Genomic DNA, 13,290 nt, shown 5'->3' with positions numbered 1-13,290 from the left:
GTATATATATGTATAAATATATACATATATATAGTTTTAACCAAGCTTCTAGAAAAGTGAACGGTTATTATGTCGGTTTTAACAATATAATAAGTAATTACAAGTTTTTATAATATTTTTATTATTGATTAGATGATTTAATACAATAATATAATATAAAAACAATTATAAAAATATTGGAGATAAAAACGGGACTGGGGGTTCGAACCTATGAACCCCAGCTGCTCTAGCCGTAAGGAAACCATAACCAACAACCTGCACTATATGATTAATTGGTTATAACATCAGAACACAAACTATTATATTGATAGGAGTGAAACCCATATGAACTAGGAACCCTAACAAGATAAATCGATCAATCCGATAACTTTTGATTCAATTAACATTAGGGCGATTAGGATGGAAAGACGAGTTCAGTGTATATAAGTATTACCTTTAGCGACATTAATTTGAGGGTTTATTAGCTTGCTTAACTGTCGGCCATACCAGATCCAAAACACGATGTAGCAGGTCCTACAACTCCAATTCGCTAATGGGTTTTGCTGACGAGGTAAAGGGGATTACGCAGACTCGATTAATTGAGTTATGGTGCTGGTTAGGTTATGAATTGATTAACAAGTGAGGATGGTTAGTTCATAATAGCAATACGTACCAAATTGATATATGTTTCCTAACTAAACTATTCAGTTAGGCTATTTATATTAACAAGAATCATATGCATGATTTAATTCCAAGCTTAAATCGAAGCTTAAGGTGCAAGATACGTAAACGGGTCACGTGTACGGGTTCGGATCACAAATATGAGTTAAGGTTTGAATATGGGTTATGGGTTAAAAGAATTATATTACAATCTTTTAATTTGTTTGCAAATTAATCCTTAAAGTTTATGTGTGGATACATTACAGGTTAAAACTAAGGTTTAGGGTTGTTTTGTGTAAAATCCATAGTTAAATCACGAAAAGAAAAAGAATGAAGAAATATATATATATATATATATATATATATATATATATATTTACCTATATATATATGTATGTATATATATATAATATGAATAGTTTAATATTTCATTGATTCAATTTCCCATAAAGAAAACAGGTCGGGTAATAATTAATAAATATTAATTTAGAAAACCCGAGTTGTTACAGTCTCCCCTACTTAAGCGAATTTCATCCTGAAATTAGAGAAAACTAAAATAATTAATCTATAAGGAATTACATTTAAATTTTAATCATAATAATGGAACTTGGAGTAGTCGAAGCAACACTCCAAATGGAAATCCGGTATGGGAACTTATATATAGGATGTACCAGTGGCGTATCCACCATGTCCTTATCATCTTTACATTTGTACCGTTACCCCCAACTACTTTCGATTCTATATTATGATACACAATTGTACGCTTTATGATTTCCATGCGAGGGTTTGGATAATTATGTTCCGGACCATAATTACTTGCATCGTTGGGTTACAAAACATTTGGAAAACAATAATCTTTATAGCCATTGTGTAAAAATATTGCTAAAAATGAATTAATTAATTTTTTTTTATTATGATATAAGTCTTAAGAGGTGGAAAGGAATGGATTCCTTATAGTGGATACTGAGATGAGTTAGGATTGAACGACGATTAACAACTTAAACTAGAATTACGGTGTCCTAAACGATTGTCTATGGAAGGTATGATTATTTTTTATTGTCTGAGATAAAACGCTTAAAATTGATGAGTTATTCGAATTGTATTGTTTCAAAACCAAAATTAAACAAAAAAAGTTGCTATAGTGTATGACTGATTAGACAAAAATATGTTTAGATAAAAATATGACGAAAACATTAGAAGTCTTCTTGGAGAAAATTTAATTAAGATTGATTTGGATTTCTCTTGATTTAAAACATCTTGATTAATTGAATTTATAAAAACTTGAATAACTGGGATTGATTTTTGAGATTGTTTGATTAGTTTGAACTTGTATGTATTGCAAAAGCGGTGTTTGATTTGAGTTGGTTTGATAAACTTGAGCTCGAAGAATATGAATAAGTCGAGGACTCACATGGCGTAGATGATTAGGGTTTCCATAGTTATAGCAAGCACGTGTAGTAGGCGTGTATGGCTAAGTAGGCGGCATAGACCGTTGCGGGATGTCTTGTACACTAGGCGATGTAGGGAAAGTATTTTCAAAGATGATCGAAGCGATTACATTGGGTGCAAAAACGACATGAGGATTGAATTTAATGATGAAAGTTACTAGTGGGGCATAACAAGTGAATACCGATGTAGAGTTTCTTGCTCGAGACACTTTGAATTTGTAGAGGTTGATGACTTATTTAATTAACATTATAGTTTTTATGATTAGACGAACGCTTGTTGTTGTTATGAGGATGAGTATGTGTAAATGAATTTAAATTATTGGCAAAGAAGTTAATGAACATGATTGAATTAATTGTATTAATGTTTTTGAAATTTAATTCACATTTTAGAGATTGCAGCAGCTATCTCCTTGGCGATACAGGCGGCCACACAGTGGTCATGAGAACCGGACGATTGATGTCGAGGACGACGGTGGTTTCTTACATGAGACATTCTACGAGGGCAAAAATAAAGATTTATAAGATGAATGATAAGTTGAAAAAAACATTTAAATAATATAATGTTTAATTATTTAGATAACTTATAATAACTTTTCGTTGAGAAGTGAGGGATTTGTGTCATATCATGAATATTAAAGGATAAAGGATTATAAGATGAGGGGTATATAGCATAAATAATTATTAGATGATGTAGTCAATATATTAATGTGTGATGACTACACAAGGAGCTGTGGTCAGTTTAAAAATTTAATTTTTATTTGATTAAGTTAACTTTAAAATAAACCAACCAAACATAAATTGTGTGTTGGACTCCCATGAGCTTTCCATGGCAGTTTGAATGGCCCAACAAAACTAATGAATAAAAGTAACTGAGTTAGACAGCCCATAAGCATTACATTGCGTTTTAATTTTCCCAACTAATTAACGAATTAACATTACAATAGAGTTTGTCGGCCCATGAGCGTTACATGGCGTTTTAACCGACCAAACTAAATAACGAATAAAAGAGAGGTAAATATTAGTAGTTGGAGCATCCCGTGAACCACCACGTATGATGAAGTCCAAAAATATAACATTCAAAACATGATGAGGAACGGATAGTAGGAGTGCCCATGAATATCATGGATTTTTCACCCAACTAACCAACTAAATAACAAAACACTATAATCCGAATTTAGCCACGAACCACCATGAATTCGGTTTTGTAAGGCCCCGACACCGGTGCCCTACATTGGACGTTGGATTTACTCATAAACACAGTTCTAAATATCAGGGTTAATTAAAACTTTCATGGAATAAATAAAACTTCAAGCATTCTGCTAGTGCACGGTTTTGGTGTTCGTAGCAATCGAATAAGTTATAGATAGTCTAGTCTGTGTATTTAATGTATATTTATTGTAAACTGGCCATTCGTTATGGATTGTACAGCGAATGGGTCCATTCGTTAGTTGACTAGGCTAGTTCTTTAAGTTTATAAGCCCATTTTTTATGAAATATAACGAATGGAGGCTGGTTCGTTAAGTTATTACCATTCGTTATGGAATCATAACGAATGGTTTCTAATTCGTTATGAAGATATAACAAATTAGGCTTAACTTAATGAATGGAGCTTTGGCCTATAAATAGGTAGCTTATGTTCATAATTTAGTAGAGATCCGAGCCATAAGTTATTATACTCTCTCCATGCCGGATCCTCTCTAGATCTAAGTTATTTCCACCATAATGTATTCATCCTAATTATCAATAAACTATGTATTTAACATATTGATCGATCTTGTGTTTCGTGTAACTGTAGCATCGGGTTAGCGGCTAGATCTTGGAAGGTTCTCTCACATTCATTACAAAACATTCATAACTTGTCTTTAAAACATAACTTAAAACGTGTCTTTTGGTTCAAACATTATTAACTAAATCTTCAGATGCCAGCTTCTTTATTCATCTGCCATGTGTCCCCCTTCAAGCCAGCTGTCTCATCCTACTCATATGCGGGCATATTAAAAGTCAGCTACGTTGAGTGAGTTCTAGTTAATCAGGCAACATGCAATACATTCACATATTTATTAATGTATATCCATAGATACGTATTACATGCTTAGCCTTCTATCTTTCTTTCATTCGTACACACATATTTTATTTCTGTCTTTCATACTTTTATACATTCATAATACATACATAACTATCTTTACCATCTCAGGTATTTTTAGAGTCTGGTCCATTCCTTCTCTATCTCAGATATTATTAGGGTCTGGTCCATTCTTTCTCTATCTCAGTAATTAGTAGGGTCTGGTCCTTTCCATCTCTATCTCAGATATTATTAGGGTCTGGTCCCTTTCCTTATCTATCTAATCAACCATTCCTACACTTCTTTATACATACATTCTATTATATATATATATATATATATATATATATATATATATATATATATATATATATATATATTGTTACTCATTCATACATCATTCATGCATCTTATATAAGACACACCTTCCCTGGCAATACGTGCAATATCCGAAGATCGTTCACGTACCGACAAGCATATATTCATAACATTCATACATTCTATCACATCAAACATTATAGCATACACTTACCATTTAAGGTAAGTGTATTAACATTCACATTGAGTATGCACACAACCCCAAAAACATAACAAGGAAATGGGGCTAGATACTCACCTGAACTTGGTTACGTTCATCGTTAATGGTTATTCCTTTCTTTAGTTGTGCGCGACTAAATATATAACAATTACACGTATCAATTAACTATCACTACTCATGTCACGCTTCTAGTTTAATTATAACCCTCAACGAACAGGGGTCCGGGGGAAGCACCCCTGGCATCGGAATTCTAGGGGCCGCAACCCCTAGCAGGATCCAAGGGGCAGAGCCTCTAGCTGGGGTCAAGCTGCCAGGTTAGCTTGGAAAAATTTTTATTTTCATTAACTGTCTTAACACAATGTCCATTAGAATTCTAATTATTATTTTATTTGCTAGTTCATAAAGTTTGAGGGCTTCTTTCTAATTAAATTATTTTATTCTAAGTCCAGGGACCTTTCTTTCTTTCCTTCGAAGTCGAATTTGTTATCCTGCCCCTTAACGAATGAGGTTCATTTGTTACTTCTTAACTTATAACGAATTGACCCTCGTAACGAATTGGTCTTTATAACGAACTGGCCTTTAAAACGAACTGGCCTTTATAACGAACTGGCCTTAACGAATGATCATAACGAACCACTGATAATTCGTTACTTCTTCTTAACGAAGGAGCATAATGAATTGCTGGTAATTCATTATTCTTCCTTAACGAATGACATAACGAATTACTGCTAATTCGTTATTTCTCCGTTAATGAATTAGGGTTAGGTAAGAGAATGTCATAATATTCTTTGACATTCCCTTTAACCTCGTACACGTTTTTCCGGCGCCGTCATCACCGGAAAACCGGGATCTCGTCGGAAAAGCGAGATCTCAGTCGTTTTCCATTGTTTTTCACCATTTTCATCCCGTTCAATCTAGATCTAACCCTAGCTCATCTCTTGATCAGTTTATACCTGATTCCATCTGAATCTTGTGACTTTAACGGTTTAGGGTGTCGGCTCGTCGTTTCGCGACTAGATCTAGCGGGTTTGGATCCATACAATATCATACTATCATTACCTCGGGCCGGGATCGGCTCTTCTTCTTGGATTCGGTTAGAGAAAGAGAGAGAGCTTAAGTGTGTGTTTTTTATAGTGTATGGAATGAGTGAAATGAATGGATTATGGATTAATTAAGGTTTATATATCATGGGTCATGGGCTTAAGCCCATGGTCTTTCTTCCTTCCTTATTAAGCCAAATCCATTACCCATATTTCTTAACCAAACACAAGCCCGACTCTTAATAGCTCATATTTTATTTTATTAACCGAAACGAGAAAACGAGATGTTACAAGTTTAAAATCAACCTAAGGTGTCGGTCTTATGACAGCTGTGTTCCTCTTAGGCCGAGAGGAACTTGTCATACTACCTATCCTTATGATGAATGAGCAAAAACAAAAGTAGGGAATTATTAAGGAATTTCCCAAAAAGAAAAGACAATCTACATTGATTTAAAATATTTAGGAAAAAATTTCTTTGAAAGTTGAGGCATAGCCTCGGAGTTGTGTGTGCGTGCATAACAATACAATAATAAATAATAATTAATAATTATCTAAGAAAGCTGTAAACAATTAATTTGAACACATAAGGCAAACTAAATAAAAAAGTATGGGGCTTCTAAGCATGTTACTAACGCACCACTAACGACCAATCTTAACCTTCGGCTCTAACACCAATCTGTCACACCCCAACCTAAGGCGGAAATGGTGAGCTAATTGCTCACAACTCTCAAGTTACTATTATGCTATATTTAAAAGTGACAATATCTATTGAATTTGATTAAATGATTCATATAATTCAGGTACAAGTACAAAATCCATAATCATACAATAATACAACTTATATCACAAATGATATTGATTAAAATTTTTCTAACTTAAATTCTTCACTAAGTCTTCACCAAATCTTACAACTAGTTCAAACAATAACCTGCATATGCGTATAAAATAGAAAAAAATGTCAACAACACATGTTGAGTGAGTAAAACACCAGTTTAAGACACAACAATAATAATATATAATAACTAAAGAACGATGCAAACTATGTCAAGTGAGATAAGAAATGTAACCACTGAGCAAGTAAATAATGTTTTCGGTAAGCTTGATGTAAGATGAAACTGGACGATGGCTAACGCGATGGACGTATGATCATACTAGACTGAGAATATGTTGGACCTCTCCGACATGTATTCAAGTAAATCATATAAAACATTAGGTATAAATTGTTAAACACAAAATACAAACAACTGCAAGTTGAGTATTAAATAAAAAGTAAATAGATAAAATACGCATATGTCCCCAAAAGATTTAAAATAAGTAAAAAAGGGAAGTGATTACCCACCATAGTAATTAAGCAAAACGGAAAATGATTAGATAGAGAAGCGGTAACCACACTCTTCGGAAATTACCGACGAGAAATCCTAAGTAACAAATTATTATGAAATACATAACTATGATCTCAACAAGGAATCTAATTATAGATAGACGTTCGAGATTTGATGATCGAGTATATTCTTACGAAAGTTAAATATTTATTATAAATTTTATTATCAAAATTTTATCATAAATAACATGATTTAATTATATAAAATACATATAAAAACTACTTAAATGATTATTTATAAAACTTTTTTTGTTTATATAAAGAGATTTGTTTATTTAAATCTAAAAATACGTTTAATGTATTTATATATTTTTTTATTATTTAATAAGATTTCTTCTAAATAAATATTATAAATAATAGATAATACATGATAAATAATAATATTTATATAAAATATAATCCTCAATAAAAATACTTAACTTACACTACGTGTTTAATATGTTAAATAACGTTTTAACAATTTTTAATAACTAATATATATATATATACATATATATATGTATAAATATATACATATATATAGTTTTAACCAAGCCTCTAGAAAAGTGAACGGTTAATATGTCGGTTTTAACAAAATAATAATTAATTACAAGCTTTTATAATATTTATAATGTTGATTAGATTATTTAGTACCATAATATAATTATAAAAACAATTATAAAAATAATGGAGATAAAAAACGGGGTTGGGGGTTCGAACCTGTGACCCCCAACGGCTCTAGCCATAACTAAACCACAACCAACCAACTGCTCTATCTGATTAATTGGTTATAACATCAGAACACAAACTTTAAATGACAGGAGAGTGAAACCCATATGAACTAGGAACCCTAACAAGATAAATCTATTAATCCGATAAATTTTGACGCAATTAACGTTAGGGCTTTTGATTAGGATGGAAAGGTGAGTTCAGTGTATTTAAGTATTACCTTTAACGACATTGATTTGAGGGTTTATTAGCTTGTTTAACTGTCGGCCATACAAGATCTAAAACACGATGTAGCAGGTCCCAGAACTCCAATTCGCTAATGGGTTTTGCTGACTAGGTAATGGGGATTGTGCAGACTCGATTAATTCAGCTATGGTGCTCGTTAGGTAATTAGTTGAATAAAAAGTGAGGACGGTTCGTTCTTAATAGCAATACGTTTCAAATTGATATTTGATTCCTAACTGAACTAATCAGTTAGGCCATTTATAGTAACAAGAATCATATGCATGATTTAATTCCAAGTTTACATCGAAGCTTAAGGTGCAAGATACGTGAATGGGTCACGGGTACGGGTCGGATCACAAATATGAGTTTCGGTTTTGATATGGGTTATGTGTTAAAAGAATTATATTAAAATCTTTTAATTTGTTTACAAATTAGTCCTTAAAGTTTATGTGTGGATACATTACAGGTTAAAACTATGGTTTAGGGTTCTTTTTGTATAAAATCCAAAGATAAATTAAGAAAAGAAAACGAATGAAGAAATATATATATATATATATATATATATATATATAACATGAATAGTTTAATATTTTATTGATTCAATTTCTCGAAAAGAAAACAGGTCGGGTAATAATTAATAAAAATTATTTTAGAAAACCCGAGTTGTTAAATGTGCCTCTCTGAGTGTCACCACCATCAAATTCATCACTACTATTATCTGCTCCCTTGAACTCATAGACCAGTGAGACCACCCATGCTGGCTTGAAGCTCTTGAATCTTTAAGTCCTTGTCTGTGTTGCTAGCTTCAAGCTCTTGGATGCGAACATATTTAACCACAAAGTCTTGTTCAAGTTCAAAGCCTCTGCGTTGTTGAGCATGGACATCAATGGGTTCGGGTTCAATGGCAATCCCTCTACCCATGCCTTGTAGGAATGTGTGTTGTAGAGAAAGAATGTGAGCAATCTTTTTAGTGGCACTAGAGCTTCCATGACCAATCAGATCAAATGACCTGGAGGGTTCAATAGCTGACTGGATGTGAGCTTCAAAGTCAATTCATGTAGTATCTCATCACCAGCTTGATCTTGTGTTTGTTGAGCCTCAGTAGATGAGCTTGGTTCAGAATGAGTCTCAATGACAGGCTCCATTGGTGTTGGTTGAGTGGTTTGCACAGAATCATTGGTCAGCACACCAAGTCTTGTATCTCTTTTCTATGCTTGCGTGGAATAAGATCGGTGTCTGACTCGTTTTCATCAACCTCATCATCGGTCACAATATTCATCAACCTCATCATCGGTCACAATAACTGGTCGTGGAGGTTTCAACGCAGTTGAGTGGAGCTCTTTTTAAATGTCTCAAACGCTTCAAGTTGTTCGGTTGTAGGTATAGATGTTGAGATGGGGAGGTGTCAGCTTCATCATCAGATACAATTAAGGAAGTGAAATGCCCATAAACAGGAAAGTTGAGATGGGGAGGTGTCAGCTTTATCATCAGGTACAATTTCAAAGGAAGTGTAAGGCCTTTAAACAGGAACTATATGTTCCTCATCAACAACAGCATTAATCTCATTTTCAGCAAATCTACCGAACTTTTGTAACGGATGAAGCCCTTGGTAAACCACTTTGGCCCCTTTTATTGATTGCTTCATTAGACCAAAAGTGTTCGGACCCATGTCTTTCTAATCAAGCGTCTCCACAGATCGATTCAACTCGGGTAGTGAGAATCAAATATCATCTGCAGAAAAATTGGATACATCAAAAACATCTCTTTCTTCTTCCCCATCAGGTTGCTTACCATCTCATTGAACACGAACTTCGAGTGACTATAATTCCAGTCCTTGATCAAAGCAAAATAGGCGACATTTGAGTGTGACTGATCTCGTCGGAGACTCCCTTTCTTCCCGAGACACGTGAAAAATGTCTGAATCAGAAACCTCCAATATGGATGAAATAATTTCTTGATAGCCGGAGGATAAACTCTTTCATAACCCAGACACTGCACGATCTCTGCCACAGCCTTGCTTGAATATACTGTAGGATAATTAGGTTGATCACCAAACAGCAGCACGTCATGTATAATGGCTTCAAAGATAACCACTGGTCTCATCTGTATGGTTGATTCAATAGTAACCACTCCGCCGGCACCTAGCTGATTAATTGAGGCATGGTTCAAGAAGTCTGTCACCATCTTCTTGCAGATTACAGTATTATCTCGTAATTCATGATAAAATCCTGCATGTGTTCAGCCCAACGATTATAGATTTGAATTCTTTGTGTGCTGGAGGAGGATCAAACAGGCATCCAACAATATTGTGTGAGTCAATAGACTTGAGAGGTGCTTGATTAGTCATGACTACAACAAACGAGTCAAGTTAGATTCTTATTAACTTATGTCCATGACCATTCTTCTTTTAGATTTGATTTCCTTTTATGTTTGATAACATAAATGATATTATGGGGACCAAAATTTAAAATGATAAAACTATAAACTCTTTATTGAAATTAGTCCAACTACTAGTTATTTTAATCTATTGAATGAGCTTTTAGTCCAAAATGAACGTTTTCGTTTAACAAGCAGAGATTACGGTCTATAATAAGAGTTTTTTGTCAATATAGGGTGTTTTGGCCGAGAACAGTGATTTTTGTTGATTAAAAAAAACTTTGACAACCGAGAACAATGGGTTCTCGGTCAACTCGTGAGTTCTCGGTCATACTTGACTGAGAACCCTTGAGATTTCTGTCAATCTCAGGGGTTCTCTGATTGACCATGTGTTTTCGTTCAACCACACCGAGAACCCAGGAGCCCCGAGATCTATGACGATCTCATGCAAAGAAAACCCTTGAATTCTATCTCGAAACCCGTGTCGTCTTCCCAAACACTCCATATCCACCATTAACAAAGAACCTGCAACTTCGACAACATCTTAAAATCATACCATAATCATTACATATCACAATCACACACCACAATCAAATAACACAATTAAATATCACAATCAAATATCCCAATTAAACCAGAACACTCATTCATGCCCTGAGACGTACAATAGTGACTCGAGAACATATCCAAAATCATGTTCATTTACCTTTAATGGTTAGCGAGAACAAAGTAGTTGATTAGGAGTAGAATGAAGAGAATTATTGAGACCAATAAGGAGAATTATTTTGAGTGCCGATTAAGTTTTTGAAATAATGATCACACAAAGATTTATAATGCCTTTTAAGCTTCAAACAAATTTTTAAGATTTGGGTCGACAACAAATGGACCGTCATTATCATTTGGACCATGCCCCAAGGGCCGAGAACAAACATAAACACCAAAGACTGATTGATGGACCTTCATTATTATCTGGACCAGGCCCTATTGGCCAAGAACACAAATAAACACCAAAGACTGATTCTGGTTTGGTAAAGCAATTTGTTAACGTATTTGTTTCCACAAGAGTAAACATGAGGTAAAAGCAAAGACGTAAAATAAAAAATGAAAAATAAATAAATAATAAACATAAAACCAAAATAAAAACTAGTTTTACCATCCAATGAGGCTTTCAGTAGTTCTAACATATTTCGGGATCAAATTTCAGTTTTGTCACATGAGCAAACTTTTACGAAAAATTCCTAACATGGAATCATATTGACTAAGATGCTTTCACAATGATTCATTCTCAGCATTTTTATGACATAGTGGACAAGTTGATAGTAGGTATTTAGATACTTAGCATGATTTTCATTGCATCAGTGATATGCATTAGGTTCAATTTAACATAAAAGCTTAGATGGACATCACTTATGGACCTATGATGCCTCTTATATCTTATCAAAGCTTGTTAGGCTTTCTCCAGATCATCCCAATTTAACTTCATCCCCCTAGTGCTTGATCAAAAGTTTTTTTACTTTGACTATTCATACAAAAATTTAAGATTTAAGGTTGAACGTTGGACTTACATGCCATCCGGACTTACAAGTCTTTCATTAAGAGTGCTTAGGACTTACTTGATTGCCCCACCCTTGTAGTTCTGGTTAGACCCTTTAAGCTTTAGAAAACATATCCAATTTCAAAATTATATACTACTATCACAACAATTGTTTATTTTTTAACGACAATTAAGGAACAAAATATTTTGGTGATCAAGACACTAATGGGCTTGTATGACTGGATAATTGCTCTTCTGCTATTATATAGAGACATTTATCTAGAAACATGCATAAATCTTCAAAATGACTCTCCACAATAAGTTAGTAGATTTAGTTTATAACACTTCAAACTTTTACGCACCATGAAAAGCTACCATACTTATCAGTGATTGTTCAAAAGCCTTTTGAGCCTAATAACTTCACACGTTATGCACACAAAATCAATCTACCAATCATTTCCCAAAGGTTTGATCAAATGTTTAGTTAAAACCATGTTGATATTCTATAAATCTTGTAACTGGATAATCATATCACTTCCCTATGAGAAAAATACCAAAAGCCATGTTGTTTTAAAAACATATTTTTAAAGACACACACACACTTTTTGCATTTTGTATTTTCTCCCCCTAAATTTGTGCAAAACTTTTTAACAAAACGAAAAACTTTTATGAACAAATTTAACCCCAAGAAAACTCAATCGTCAAAACGTAGCATTTTAAGGAACCCTACAAGCACATAAATTTGGTTGTTTCGACCGGTTTTGTGAAAAGGTCCGCAAATTATTATATGTGTGGATTTTTTCAATATGAATTAATTTACGATCGTAACAGTCACGAATTAAATGAATTTTTATATCAATGTACTTGGTTTGGAATGCTGAACCGAATTTTTCACAATGGCAATTGCAGCATCATTATCACAAAATATAGGATTGTCAAGAAATTTCAAATCGTAATCCAGCAATTGATGTTGCAACCAGATAACCTGAGAGCAGCAGGCAGAAGCAGCAACGTACTCAACTTCCGCAGTTGATGTGGACACAGTATGTTATTTCTTGCATTTCCATGAAATGTGTCAATCTCCCAAGAATTGACATCCAACAGAAGTAGATTTCTTGTCAATATCATCACCTCCATAATTTCTGTCAGCCAAAGCATATAAATCAAAATCTGAGTGCTTGGGATACCAAAGACCTAGCTTTGATTGCCTTTTCAGATATCTGAAAATACGTTTAACAGTAGTTAAGTGAGAAACTTTAGGATTAGCCTGGAAATGTGCGCATTGACAGACAGCAAACATGATGTCGAGGCGACTACAGTGAGATACATTAGGGATCCG

Source organism: Bidens hawaiensis, unplaced genomic scaffold, assembly GCF_021521415.1.
Source record: "Bidens hawaiensis isolate Kalapana, Puna unplaced genomic scaffold, B.hawaiensis_p1.1 tig00000001_1, whole genome shotgun sequence".
In the NCBI taxonomy this organism is placed as follows: Eukaryota; Viridiplantae; Streptophyta; class Magnoliopsida; order Asterales; family Asteraceae; genus Bidens; species Bidens hawaiensis.
The sequence above is the reverse complement of the archived record's forward strand: the minus strand, read 5'-3'. Positions refer to the sequence as shown.